The 15,479-nt window shown below is 39.4% G+C and overlaps 1 protein-coding gene across 9 annotated transcripts in view; it reads left to right on the top strand.

Annotated features, from left to right (window-relative positions):
* FOXP4 (forkhead box P4) overlaps positions 1 to 15,479 on the top strand; it is a 153,420-nt gene that overhangs the window by 49,536 nt on the left and 88,405 nt on the right. Inside the window, exon 1 of one of the 9 annotated variants that reach the window (XM_083445736.1) lies at positions 2,318 to 2,525. The exons of the other annotated variants lie outside the window; for them this stretch is intronic. The gene's annotated coding sequence lies outside the window, so the exon portion shown is untranslated. Of the gene's footprint in view, positions 1 to 2,317; positions 2,526 to 15,479 lie in introns of those variants that run through there. 9 annotated transcript variants of the gene reach the window in all.

The raw sequence follows: 15,479 nt of genomic DNA, 5'->3' as shown, positions 1-15,479 counted from the left end.
GAATTCAGGATGGTTGAAGAAAGAAATCTGGGATGGGCAAGCAGATCCCTTGAGTGCTGCATGCAGATGTGTTGGAAAGTTCAGTGGTTCCTGGAGCTATTTCTTTTATGTATCCAGAAAGGTCTCCATTTATCAGAGGGCAAAGCAGAAGCTCCAGCATATGATTTGGCAGCTGGGTATCAAGTCTGAGCTCTGACAGGCAAACTTGGTTATTGCTAGATGTCTGAAGTAATAACTTATGAAACAAAGATTTGACCTTGTAGATTTAATTTGTTTTGTTATACATGGCTAACTCCCAAACTTTGACCTGTTACCTAATAGATCATATTGCCCCTGCGGGAACCTTTTTCCATGCAAAGAAAAAAAATCACACATAAAGTGCTACAGTAACCTAAACGCCCAGTCATGCTTCTATATCCTTTGAAAGTTGGTCAATTAATCAAACCTCCCAGCCCTATGTTCCCAGTGTTTGTGGGTATTGCAGCTCTTTTGGGTTCCTGTCTTTCCCCCCACCTCCAAGTAACCTTTCTCCTGTGGAGCTTGCCCTTTCCAATTTGATACAAGGCAGACTCTGAGAAAACACTAAACACTGTGTGCTGCTGTCAGGAAAACAGAACAGCCACGTTATAGTTTCATTTACTTTCCTTCCTTTTTCTCTGTAATGTGTCCGGTCTTTAATTCAGTTGTGAGCCTGTACCCAGGGACTTAAAAGAAAAGTCATTCTGCAGCACCTACTTGTTGTTGTTGTTTTATATAAACAACAACAACAACCCAGCAATAACAATATTGTCGTATTTCGCTTCTGGCTCTGTAAGCACACTGATACTGTTGCATTGAAATATGATAGTCAATGATCTTGTATGCATATGTCTTGGTATAGATGTTGCCACTTGCCTTTGCCAACTGCTCAAAATATCTGTGATAATTCTTCATGCAGAAGCACTAATGCTTTTTAAACAGTCCTTATCACATTTGTTGCACAACTTTATGCAGAGAATGCATTGCAGGGGGTTGGACTTGATGACCCATGGGATCCCTTCAAACTCTACAGTTCTGTGATTCTGTGACTCACGTGCAATTTGTACACATACAATAAGGCAAGGATAGTCAATGTATTACTATCCAGATGTTGAACTACAACTCTTACCATCCCTGACCATTGGCCATGTTGGCTTGGGCTGATGGGAGCTGCGAGTCCAAAAACGTCTGGAGAGTACCATGTTGGCTGTACTGGCATAAAGAAGTGTTGTGTGTGATAATGCTTCTGTGTGTAGTCATGCCATAGATAAAGACTTTTCAGATGCCTACAAAAGCAATCTGGTCACCAATGAACTGCTTGTGGAGATGGAAACGGCAGTAGGAAGAACTGAAATCCTGATAATAAAACTAGCTGTGATGGAGGTGATCAAAGCCATGGTAATTAATTCTCTTAAAATATGCCAGGCTTCATCTGCCCAGCTTCAAGCTTGTTATTACCCATAACATTGCTATTTTTTCTTTTTTCAAATTATGGGTACAAGTCTTCATAGGGCGTGTTTTGGAACAGGTTGCCAGAATAGGAAATATCAACCCACGTATCCGTAAAACTTTCCTAGTGCAGTCAATATGGGCATATGCATTGCGGCTGTGACCTGATCAATGTCTTCTTTTGGGAGATGGAAGAGGGGGGGGGGTTGTGATCCATTTGAGCTCTCTGTATGATCCAGTAAAACAGCAATTTAAGAATCAGTAAAATTCTGTGGGTCAAGCACCCTTGATTCTAGGTAGCCTGGATCTTGAAATGTGGCTCCAGCAAAATGCTCTGTGGTGCCTTGTTCATTCTGAAATGTGTTCATTTTCAAAGCAGTCTTGGGAGTGTCTATTTATATTCCCACTCATGCTTTAGCTCAGAAGGGTCTGTATATCTGTAGTCTGAAAGCTGCTTTAGCCTACAGTAAACATGCAGTTGCTGTATTGTAATTTTGCTGCTCTGAACGTGCACTGGGGGAATGGGGAGAACAACTCCCACCTCCTTCCAAGGGGTAGACTATTAGAAACAACTTCCAGTGAGGCTTCCGCAGACTCTTTCTGAAGCGAGTGGAAAGAATGGAGGGATCACTTCCCATCTTTCTCTAGCAAATTTGATGGTGTTAGGGGGAAATCCTTAGGTTTCAATGGTGGGGCCCAGCTGAAAAACGTCCTGGGATTCAATAGCGCGCGCTTACATTGTGGCAAGGGTCATAGAAGGGGAAAGGTCAGCCAGGGTCATGGGAGGGTTGCCTAGCGTCTGGGAACTCCCACAGTGGTTGCTGTGGGAACATCAAGAGACCTCCAGTGTGTTAACATCCTGTAACGAGATTCAAAAGAGCTCTAGTCTTTGCACATTAATGAGTTTTTAACTTGGGCTAAGTCCTCCCCACCAGAACCCCACCTTTCCAAGTTCAGATCCTCTTTAATCCTTGGAAAGAGGGAGCATTACAGAGACTGGAAAGCAAGAGACCAAGGCAGTGTGATGAAAAAACAACAACACCCCTCCAACCTACTTGGTAAGACAGGATTGAGGAGGGGAAGAAGAATCCTCTGAGCCATACTGCACATTGACTGCTCTTGACTTCCTCGGGAGCCACTGCTGAGAACATCTGGAGAAGAGATTAACCCTTTGGGGGCCTTATTGCTTTTCTCCCACTTGCGTGATTATATTCACGGTCTGGTGGCTACAGCAGCAGCTCTCCAGGATCTCAGGCAGAGGTCTTCCCCATTACCTGATACCGAAACCCTAAAGAAAAGGTCGACCAGGCCCAGTATTGCATCTGGGAACCTTGCGTATGAAAAGATTGTGCTCTACTACTCACTATACACACTTTGCCCTAACAAAATCCTACAGTTGTTACATTAAAAAGTGTAGTCTAAACCAGTGGTTGCCAACTGGCAGCCCATGGGCTTCATTTATTGCCTTCTTGACCCTTTGCAACCTTCTCCCAAAACAAAGTTGTTGTTTGTATATGGCATACTTCTCCATTAATTGTGTATCAGATCTTGTCTAGTATTTGTGCTGCCTCATCATTTAAAAAAACACCAACCTATTATTTATTTATTTATATAATTAAATTATAAACCACCCTATACCCGCAGGTCTCAGGGTGGTTAACAGGATTAAATCAGAATATAGAACCACAAAATCTGTAATCCAAATTGAAAAAACAACCCAATATAACCATCAAATTTTAAGATTCATAAGCATTTCCCTTTCCCTCAGTGCTTCCATAATAGCAGTGTCAAAGTTGGCTAGATTAAATGAGTGAGAGCATGGGGTAGAGTTGAACATTTGAGTGGTGAAAAAAAGACTTGATCCATCAATTGGTCAGGTGTTGGCAAACTAACGGTCACTTATTTTTATGGGTGCAGTCCAAACTCACTCCCACAACCACAGCCCTGTTCACATGTGTGTTTAGTGGGCAGGGTGGGGTGGGTAACACAAGCCTGCACATGCTCTAGACTGGCACAGTGATTAGATGGCAGCTGGTGATGGCTGTAAGACCAATTCGGGATCCAGCAGATTTTGGTCTGTTTCCACCACACCCGTTGGAATGCCCCATTTTGGGGCTACCCCCTGGCAGGGCCATCACCAGCAGATCTCTTCTCTGTTCAGAGGCCCACTCACCTGGGAGAGCTGAGCGGAGGGATGCCTCTGCTCAATCTATACCCACACAGCTTGGCATAAGTGGGGGTTGGATTGCTCTGTAAAGCATCAACTTGATTCCCAAACAGCAAATATATACTCAACAGTTTTGATACTTCCTTTTATAATTTGAGTAGCTGTTTTTGTGAAGCAATAATACTAATGTTTTTAAAAATTGCAACTTTTTACAATCAATGTCATGCCATAACTTTTAACATTCAGATAGTACTCCAAACCATGGTTTGGGAAATAAGAATTTAGCCATGTGCTTGCACATTCTCACCTCCCCTTGCATGCAACTTAATACAGTACATTGCTTCCTGGTTTAATCATGCTGTAGAACACTACACTACATCCAAAATAGCAAGCAATGGTGTGAAGTGATCCTGGTTTGCCACTGTGGTTCAGTGGCCTTTCTGGCATGCTGTAGTTTGATTAAATAAGAAAGCAATGTATTTAACTGAGATCTTGAGCGGAGGTAGGAAGAGCAGTGTGTGAGCATGTGTCTCATTCCCAGTCCTCCAAACCTTGACTTGGGATATTATCTGAGAGCAACCAATGTTAGATAAGATCTCTGTTGATGTTAATTGTTCACTGAAACAAACCTCCTCTTTTGCTTTTATTTTGGAATGCCAAGGTCAGCCTAAAATTCCACTTTAAAACAAATAGATCAAAATAAAAAAATGTATACAACACATAGCAGACCAATTATATGTGTATCGTCAACATCATGGCTTCATGGAATATTTGACTGCAGTCAAGTTGGCAGTCATTTGACAGTATTTCGTACTGGCGTGCCAACCCTACATAGGAAAGAGAGAGATGTATTCCAGGAATTGCTAGTAAAAATGAAGTGAGGCAGTAGCCAAAACGAAGACAAGAAAATACCATCTAAAAATTGTATGAGTGTGATGGGGGTGCAGATATGTCTCTTCTCATCGGTGATCTCACGGGCATCATCCCGTAAGTGTCCTTGACAGTCCCGCCACAACCTTACGCACAGCAATTAGAAAGCAATGGAAATACTAGTTGGAAGGGAAGAATCTCATTTAAAGTGCAATGCTGAAATGAGAGTGGAGTGCTTGGTTTCCCCCAACACAGGCTGGATCTAGAGTGGCTGATGAAAGGTGACTATCAGAAATATAACGGCTGGTGGACAAATGAAACTAAACGTTGGCCTTTGTATGGCACTTGATGAAAATCTGCTTCTGTTTGAACGAGGAACTTGCTCTTTTCCCACCTCCCAATTCTATATAAAGCCCTATAAATCTTCCTCTAAAATGATTCCAAACAAACTTTCTATATGCCGTAATTCAGTAGCTTACAAAAGTAGTAATGGTGTTAGTACTAAGATGACGTTATCAGCTTTGATAACTTGTTTGCAGATTTTACTATATTTTATAGCTTTGGATTTAGTTGTCATGAAAATATGTTTCTCCATTTTAAAGAATAATGCATAACCGTGTTTGTTACTGAAAAAAGCTTGAATATGCTGCTGAAAGGGGTTAGGGTTAGGGTTAGACTAAAAAATAAATGTTAAAAGCCTTCCAAGGGAGTGCTTACTATGTTTTCCTTTATCCAAACTCCAAAATACTGTGTGTATACAGAAGTATAAGATATTATTGCTTTCAAAATTTAGGACTTGTGCTGATTACAGGGAGTAGAGAATTCTGTAAGTTTTCATAAATGGTGGTCACATGGTATTCAAAAACCCCTTTGTACTGGTTGGGCATCCTCTTGCTTTAAGCACCCAAGGTAAGCCCGCAGGACAGTTTTTGGAACCATTTCTTGACATTCATACATTGCATAAATGTTAAACTGTTAAATGAAAACAAGTCCCTAAGATGAGAGAGTTAAGGTACATGGCGTATGTGACATGATTGAGGTCCAGAGGGTGGCAACACAAGAACAGACCTTTTTTTGCAGGTGTGTGTGTGTGTGTGTGTGTGTGTGTAGAGAGAGAGAGAGTTAAATATATTTGTGCAATACATGATGCTATTATTACAATATTTTAAGATAAAAGCAGATGCCAGAAAACTTAATTAAGCTTCATCTTGCTCTTACTTTTGGCTGATTTCGTGTCACGTTCCTCCAGGTGTTCGTCTCTTGCATTGGGCAATCTTCCTAGAGGCATCCTGCCTGCATCCAGGACAGTCCGCTCTGGTACATCAAAGCTTCTGCTTTCAGAGAACAAAAGGGGAGAAATGGGGTGGTGGTTGAAAATGTTCATGAAATTATTCCTGTGCATTGATCTGAGGAGAGATTAGCCTTACTCACCTCGAGAACCCCCACTTTTCCATAGTATAGCAGAAAGTTGCTTTGTCTCTAAAGACACTTTTTTTTCCAAAGCAAAAGAAATAAAATAAATATAATTGGTTGTAAAGTATTTGCATTGGAGTGGTTTTGAGGTAATCGTAAGCAGTATTGTTAGTGGTACTGGCCAGTAGGTATTCTTGCACAACCAAACCTCTAATTGCAATAACTATCACATTAAGGAAAAGCTGGAGCAAAACTTCATTTTTTCAGTGACAAAATCCTTGCATTTTAAAGAGCAGGAAAATGCAATTTTCTTAGAAGTGCTTCTTTGAGGGAAAGATGTCTAGGTTCATTGTACAATTTGAGAAGCAGCTGCTCATCCATCATGTGGGGAAAAGTATTACCCAATATGACCACAACTCTTAAGTCTAGCCACTATTTTGGTCAGCTGAAAAGTTGGAGGGAATATCTCTTTTCAACTACGTCCCTATAACATTTTGAAGTAGACAGCAACAGGTCTGCTGATTCATTGCCTAAGAGGGTGATGATCTTCAAACTTCTAAAGTGTGGGATGCTTCACAGCAGCAGCTCCTATTTCTTCTTGAGATCTGATATTGACAAGATTTTTTTAGTGCCCATGTGCACCTGGAATTAATTGTAGACTTTCTTTCTTGCTCGATATGTACACACACAACCCTTTTTGCAGGCTTTGTTGCTCTGGATATTTGCAGCTAAGCCATAAAGTAGCAGCTGAAAATCAGACATAAAGAAATAGAGACGGAAACAACCATTGAGCCGAATACTTGGATCCACACTATATTGGCTTAGAACCCAGAGCAGAAGTCGGAACTAAAATTCACTTTGAAAAGTCAGTAAGCTCCCAAAGCTCAAATTCTTCTCCCAGAAATGCAGCTGGTTGGTGTGGATTAAAATTGGGCAGGGTGGGGGAGATTTTGAAAATAATACAGATCTCAGGTTAATGTTTTTGAAATGGAAACACTTTTCATTTTCCAAATTGAAACTCATCCATGGCTCTCAGTTCTTGGTGCATTTTTGATTCTTAATATTAATATACAGTACATAATAGAAACCATTAAAGTGAACGCTTCATTAAATATATTTTCAGCAGAACATCACACACGCATGTATTCATGCTTTCTCTTTCTCCTTTGTGGCTTGGCTCACACATCACATTAACCATAGTTTGGAACAAGCTGTGGTTTTAACATGAACAAGCAGCAAGCTGGTATACAGTGTTGTAAAGTTCTTGCTCCAATCCTGGTGCTTCACCGTGGAAGAAACTAGACAAGAGTTTGCCTTGTCATGACACCAGAACCTTGACTTACGGATTTGTTTCTTTCCAGATAAATCATGAGCAGTAACTGAACCTTGTTCTTGGCATACTGCTCATGGTTGGTTTTGGAAAACAAGCAGCAAGCCCCAGATCAGATGTCATGTCGAGCCAGACTCTCTTATTTCCTGGTCAATGTTTTTAACTATATTTTAACCATGGCTTAATTTGACATGTGAACTGGGCCACTATATAATATTAAGAGTAGAATGGGTTGAATTTAGCCCCATCAGCAGAAGCCCAGTCAAAGACTTCCACTTGTGCAGTGGGTCTCCTTCCCACTCATCCCCCTGTGCACCCCCTGAAATTGGTTTGTGGGGGGCATTGGGAGATCCTCCAGAACAGTGTACCAGGGGGAGGAGAGAGGGAATAATTCCTTTTAGGAAGCTGAAACGCTTGCTAAGGTGGAATGACTGGAACAGTGGATAATTCTGGTTGATAGCTTCACATCTGAGCTGATCATTAGGCAACTGTTGAGTGGGGGCCAAGAGCTAAGGAGCAGACCTGGGATGTCTAAACCAGAGCACAAGTTGAGAGCCAGAAGCAAAGGAATAATTGAGTTGCCCAGGCAAAGTCCCAGCCTGTACAGGAGGCCTTATTTTAGCTTTGTTTGATGAGGGCTGACAGTGGCCATGCTTGGTAGGCAGCCACTCCAGTATCCAAAAGCCATTTACTATCTAGGGAGATGCTCCATCTTGTAATCTGGGTGCTGTATCATATGGTGCAACCATGCACAGAGCCAGAGTCTCCTAGTTCTCAGCCCAGCTGTACTTCCCATCTGTTCTGTCATGTTTGCTATTGTCAGCCGACTTGACCACTAGATTTGTTTTTTTTTTAATGCATTGTGTACAAATGAGGAAGGTGTTCAAATGGGGTTTTCTGATAGCTATTCTAGAACTCTCTTTCTGCATATAGTCGATTAAACCAGAGAATAGAAACATCAAAACAAGACCTTCTTATTTGGGCAAACATGTAATTGTCAGGGATTTGGTGGCTATATCTGTTTGTCTTTAACACAGTTTATAGTTTAAGCAACTTTTTTAGAAACTCATTTAAAAATGTTACTTTAAGCTTCTGAATTATGTGGGTTAAAAATCTAAAGAAAAGTATTTGTATGTCAGCCAGAATACTCTCATAGGGGAGCATCTTATTTCATCCTAAGAAGATGCCAAAGGGCTAACACAATTGCCAAGTGGCTTTGAATTGTTGCTAATGTTCCTCTTAGGAAAAACAAAACCAAGGGAAGCAAAAGAAAAGGCAAAGATCCAGAATGATATTGCAAAATGTCCTCATCAAATAAAAATATTTAAAATAAAATAATTAAAATACCCAGAGCATTTGGGTTGATTACCTTTCTCAGAAGTTTATCAGATTCTCTTTTCAAGGAAAAATCTCTCTTCAGTAGCTTTTTGAATCTTCAGTGTCTCTTACATTCTGTCTTTAGATGAAAGTGCCACTCCACAGTTGCACACCAAAACTGAATTCCCTTTTACAATCTTCTATTTCTGTGTCTTTGGGGGATGATGTTTCAGGCCAACCACTGAGAATTTGTAGAGTAATATGAATATGGCGGTTCCTTTTACCTGTTCTTTTCCTTGTGAAAGGCTCCATCTTTTTTCATGGATACAACCATGTAGCAAACCTTAGCTCTAGCCTCTAGCAGACTGTTACAGTACTGAGATGTAACGACTGCTTATGCTAGGATTACTTTTTCTTGATGGCAATGGGATAATAGAATCTAATCTAAGTGGATGTTTGTTGTGGGATGGGTGTTCCTCATGCATGCCCCCCCCCCGCAAGGTCTTCATGGCATCTGTAGCATCCATACCCCATCCCCAAACTTTTAATCTGGATTTACCCTTTCTAGAAAAAAATGGTAAATTAAAAAAACACAATATATTGCTAGTGACCTATTTGCAATTTAAATTCATGGCATGCAGTTCACTAAAAGAAAATTATATGAAAATGATGTATAGATTATATTTAACGCCGGTTAAACTTGCTAAGATGTATAAAAATTCGTCTGATTTATGCTGGAAATGTAAAGATAAAGAAGGTACGTTTTTTCATATGTGGTGGACATGCAAAAAGGTAAAGGGCTTCTGGGAAATGATATATAATGAAATGAAAAAAATGTTTACAAATACATTTGTCAAAAAAACAGAGGCCTTTCTACTAGGAATATTAGGAGATGAAGTGCCAAAGAAACAAAAGAGATTATTTATGTATGCGACCACAGCTGCCAGAATGCTGCTTGCCCAGAAGTGGAAAGAAGAGAACGTCCCAACGAAAGAAAAATGGATGACTAAGATGATAGACTATGCCGAAATGATTAAATTAACCGTGAAGGTCAGGTACCAAGATGAGGAAAAATTTAATCAAGAATGGAATTTTTTTTATAGATTACTTTAAAGAACACTGTAAAAATGTGGAAACATTAGCAGGATTGTTGTAACATTTATGAACTGAAAATAGAATTAGGATATGAAAAAGAATTTGAAATAATGTGGAAAAATAACTAGATGCAAGGGAAATAAAAGGGCGAAAATGGAAACGGGGGGGGGGGGGCAGGGAGGTCAATCAAGTAAATTTGGATTGAATATGTATGAAAATTATTGTTATAAAAATAGAAAATAAAATATATAAAAAAGTGACAGGAGAGTCCAAAGACAGCTCCACAACAGCAGTATCTGGCTAGGGATGTCTGATGTCAGGGGATGGAATACCCCTCTGCCAACCCACTTGATCCTGCCAGACACTTCTTGGGGTCCTGACTTCACCTCCCCTAATCTTCTAGGACCCCCCTCCCATTCAAGATCATCCAGGATCATCCATCACCAACTCCCCAAGCTCTTCTAAATCCCCAAGCTCTTCTAAATCACGATCTGACCACCCTCTTCATGGCATCCCTATGAAACTCTTGTCAACATTCCTGTCAACATTCTTAAGCCGCTACCAGGAAGTATCCTGCATCTCTAACTTTTGGTACTGAAAGGCAGAGGAAGGGGTAGTGCAGTATGTTCTGTCATCTCTCCTAGTAGAGTAACCTAGTTGATCTTTTCAATCTTTTTTTCTGATCACCACTTGCTTGCTTTTACTCTCCTCCTTGATTCTACTCTGTGATCCTAGATGAAACCTTTCTCTTGAAGGATTTCTTTGCAATTACCTCCTGTCTTCTCTTGCTTCATCTTCTCCTAATAAGGCTGTTTCACTATTTAGCTCTGTTCTTTCTACTATAATTTATTCTTCTGCCTGGTCTCATAATCCTTTCTTTCTCAGCCTTGGCTTACTTCTTACTTCCAGTCTCTTCATTCATATATTAGACAACTTGCACGTTTATGGCAGAGGTCCTGAGCACACTGGTTTTTTAGAAGTCTAGACTTAATGCTCACCCTTTCCCCCTGTTAGGCAATATTCAAAACTGATTTTTCCACAATGCTCATTGTCTCTCTTCAGTTGTTAAATTATTGTTTCACCTTTTTTCTTCTTTCTCTCACTCAGCTCCTCAGATTCTTGGTCATTTTTTGTGATATAAATCAACTGCTGTTTATTTCTGATATATATGGCGTTTGCTTCTTTTGCCCTTTCTTTCTGGAACCTCTCTGCTGCCTTCTTCTTCGTTTATCCCCAGTTTTTTTGAATGGTCTTTCTGTTTGTCTTCATCCAAAAAGACCTCTGGTTCTTTTATTCTGGTTTTGTCTTTTTCCCTTAAAAAGGTTTCTGGAGATCTTACCATTACCTGTATTTTTGTAATGTTTTTGCAAGCTTTCCCTTAGTACTAACTGATTCTTGCCTGTTGACAATCATCTAATTTATCTTATTTTCTTTCTTTCTAAACTGATTGAATATGTTTTCTTTCATTTGTTGGTTTTTCTTTTCCCTAACTCTATTTGATCTTCATCAGTTTTTTGTTTGTTCTTACCGCTCAACAGAAGCTACTTTTACTTTATTTAATTATCAGTCAAGTGAAGAGTGCTAATAGTCTCTTCATCTTGATCTGTCCTTATTCTTCTTGTTCTGTCCTCTACTTTCAATACTGTTGGTCATTCTCTTCATTTTTGTCTTATCTATCTAACCATACTTGCCACATTTCCATTAATGGTTCTTTTGTTTCCTTGTCCTCTTCCTCTGTCTACCAGTGTTTTTAAATGTTCTATTTTAATCACCTTGCTTTTTATTCTTGTCCATGTCTTATTTTTTGGTTATAATAATCATGTTCATGGTGACAATGTTGTATTACCTTCTGTCTCTGATCTTTTCTCTTCTTTTGTTAATTTTTCATCTTGTCTTTTTATTTCCTCATGGCTTTCTCATTCTCTGAAGCCAAATCTTTCAAAGAGAATATCATATTTTTCCTCTGGACTCTTCTCTTTCCATTTCTTTATCTATTGATCATGCGATTACTACTTCTTCTCCTCAAGATAGAGATCTTAGGGATCCTTGGGGAAGAAGAGTGGACTATAAATGATTACAAACAAACAAACAAACAAACAAACAAATGTTCTCTTCCAATTCCTTCTTTCCTCTCAGATGTCAACATTAGTATTGTAATTTTCAGTTGTCAGAAAACAACAATTTTAATAAAATTTTCTTGTTAATTATGCCCATGCTTGGTTCCATTATTTTGTCCCACTTTGCTTATTGTTTTAGTTGATCATTGCTTCAACCTATTGAGTGTATTATCCAGTGTTGGCCATACTCAGAGTAGATAAACTGAATTCAATGGGGTTACTCTGATGTAGAATATCACTTAGTTTTTATTTGGGGATCTATTGCCCATCTTATTTTTTCTGCATGCAAATATGATCATGTTTCTGAATATATATTTAGCTTCACTTGTTACCTTTTTCCATCTTTGCATTGAAGGTTCTCTTATCTTCAGATACATTCATTTTCTAGCTCTTGCTTATCATTTCCATATTCTTTTACTGATTATTTGCATTCCCCTAATTTTTCATTCCTTGTTAAAACCTACATCCCCATGCCTAGCCCTTTGTCTGTTTGTGCTTTTATCTACAGAACTCTTTACCAGCAAGTTTGTTTCATGTTTATTGATCAGTTTCAATTTTATAATAGTTTTTTTTTTAAGCTAATAAAGGAAATAAATGGCATAATCATTGCCCTGGGATCCAAGGTGCTTTGTGTATTGAATACTTGTAGTAGGAGGGGCTAAAAGGATATAATTTTGTCCTTAAAACAGGTATGGGGCATTATACCTCCAACATCTTCCTTCATTAGACAGTGCTTTCATATACAAATGTTGTGGAGTCTAATATACTCAAATATTAATCTTTGCTAGATCAGTCTCAATTTCAAGTCTAAGGAAATTTTCCATACAAACTCTAAAGCAAATTTTCATTGTTTGGGCTGCATGATGCCTTGAGTTCTTGAGCTAATATTACACTCCACCCCAGTCTCCAAGCTTTGTGAGATTCCATTTTTTAAATATAATTTGTATTAATTTTTCAAATTTTACATTATAAATTAAACATCTTTTATTATAGCAAACATTTATTGACTTCCTTCCTTCCCCTCCCAAGCTGTGTGAGATTCCAGGGGTTCCGGATGCTTACCCAGGGTTGTGTGTTTCCTTTCGGAATGAGGGACAGTGGACACTGTGGTGTCTTTATGATTTATGGTTTATTTACACGTATATACAACCTGAGCCTATCGTGGAAGGGTTCGCCGCATTAACACCCCATTGCCCACAGCCTTGGATTCCAGCAGAAATCAGACATGGCTCTCTCTAGCTTGCTGCTTTACTTTTAGGTCACATCACTGGTAAACTCTGCTCTCAACTCTGGCTTTTTCTGTTGAGAAGGTGACCCCATCCATTTGCTGTCTCACACCGAGCCCTTTAATCCTCCACCACCTCACCAGGAAGCTAGTTTGGTTATTCCCTGGAGTTGGAAGGCTTGATTAGCTTTAAGCAGTTACTGGATCAAGGGATCAGAGGAGTCTGACCCCGCCCCCCCCAAAAAAACCTTGTAACACTTATAAACAACAGTTTACAAGTTTAGTTGTCTGTTAGGTGGCATAGAATCTTTCCTTTTATGAAACCCAGACCCCAGCACCAACCATCTAAATAAGGGTGCCAAATAAGCCATCTCTAAGATTGCCCAAGCTGGGGAATTCAAGGTAGCGAAAAAATGCCCTTCTTTTGTACATGCTGACAAATATGTCCTGTCATGTAAACTAATATCTGCCTCCTTCCAATATTGGCAGCTGCATTCTCTTAAGTGAAAAATGTAGTGTAGAATTATCCTACATAAACTTCTGAAATATGTCATTAGTCCTTTGAAAATATACTTGGAGATTATGCAGTGAAACACCACAAAGTATATTTATTATCCATGACAAAATATTCATCTAAAGTGCATTAACCTAACCCCAAATATTAAATTTGAGTGAGGCTCATTGTTCCAAATCACTGGAAAACCTTTATCAACCGATTCAAATTCAATGTAATTGTTTGATGAATATCTCCTGGAACCAAAATACCTAGCTATGTTAAGACCTCTGGGCACCAACAAAATCACCAGTTAGTATACAAAGTAAGTTGTCTGCAATTGCCCACTGGTATTAATTCAGATTTTGCCCAATTACTTGTATATTCTGAATAGTCTACCCAAGCTATTAATTACTCTTTATTAATTCTGCTTTGGATATTTCAGGTCTACTAATGAATAATAATAACACATCCATGTATAAAGCTAATTTAAATTATACTTGATAATGAACAAAACCACAAATCGCCCTCTTCCAGCTGATTGCACATGCAATCAGTGGTTCCAAACATAAATCAGAAGGCAGCCCTATCTGGTAACCTGTTCCAGACCAAATGGTTCTTAAAGAATTTCATTTGTTCTTACTTTCAGTTTTGGAGAAAGGTATAACATTATAATTCATTTAAACATTTATGAGAAAATCCAAACTTTTCCAAATAACCAGGCAATTAGGTTCTTGAACTGAAGGCACATGCCTGTTTCTACCTATTTCGTGGTAGTAGTGGGGGTGAGCTTTCCTTTTAAATGGATTGAGAGCAAACTACTAGTTTCCGTATTGTTAGGTGGTTGGAAAATTGTATGCTGCCTATTAAAAAAAAAAAAAATGTTGGCTACCAGTACATATGACTATCATGTTGACTTTAAAATAATTATGGAGAAGTGTCTCTACTGTGTTGGAATCTGCTGTTTGAAAAGTGGAGCCATGTATACTGCTGTGTCCTAGTTGTGTTTTTTTTTCCCCTGCTCATTTTTCTCCCATTCCTGATTGTATGGCCTTCTGTGGGTGAGCTGCATAGTTGTTACAGGGAGACCCCAGTGTGAGACTGTAAGGCCATGTCATTTTTTCCTGTAAATCTTGTAATTTCTTGCTTCAGAGCACAACAAAGTGAGAGAGTCAGCAGGGAGTGAATTAAATTCCCCCATGAGAGCTTGTATGGGGTGGGCCTCTTATATTCTGTCCACCGTTCCCTTGGCTCTCATGCACCATGCTGTGCATCCCCTTAATCGAGCAGCAGGTCTCCTGCGTACCAGCCTGGCTTGGTGCCCTCTTGACATGTTCCGGCACCCGTCACGAGCTGTATTCTTCTTGCACAAGCCACTACCAAGCTTAATAAACTCACACAGACTTTACAGGGTTCCCAAAGCCCATAAAACAGGGGGCTGTCCCTGCTGTCCCCTTGTGAACAAAGCTACTGTTGTGTGGCTAATGCAATTAAAATGGGGTCTATTGGAGACTTCATACAGCTGGCTACAGCATCCCAGTTTCTTCTGGCAAGCTGGCCTTCCGATCATTATGGCACTAGTGTTGTAGTAGAGCTCTTTTCTCTCCTCAATTTGTGTAGGACTCCTCTTGAACTTTGATTGGCTAATTAATTGATTGATTGAACTAATGAAGCATAATTAATTAAAATAGTGAAGCATTGAAAGAGAGATTAGGAAGCGGACGTGTGAAGTGCTGAAAGACTTTCCGAGGGTCGGAGAGTTAGGTGAAATAAGACTCCAGTTTTGTTCCTGATTCTTACTCTGCGTTATAAAGGAACAGTTATCTTCTCTTCTGAGCCTCTATTTCTTCATTTGTCAAATTGTTGGAAGGATTTTACAACGATCCTTGAACTTACCTATTCAGTTGGGTGTTCTTTCTTGTGAGGTCAGTGATATTATAAATCCACACTTTAGTCAATAAGGACACAGAGCGGAATGGATTCAA

This window comes from Podarcis tiliguerta (genome assembly GCF_965153285.1).
Source record: "Podarcis tiliguerta genome assembly, chromosome: 6".
Lineage (NCBI taxonomy): Eukaryota > Metazoa > Chordata > Lepidosauria > Squamata > Lacertidae > Podarcis > Podarcis tiliguerta.
Note: the sequence above shows the minus strand (reverse complement) of the source record. Positions and strands in the feature narration are given on the sequence as shown.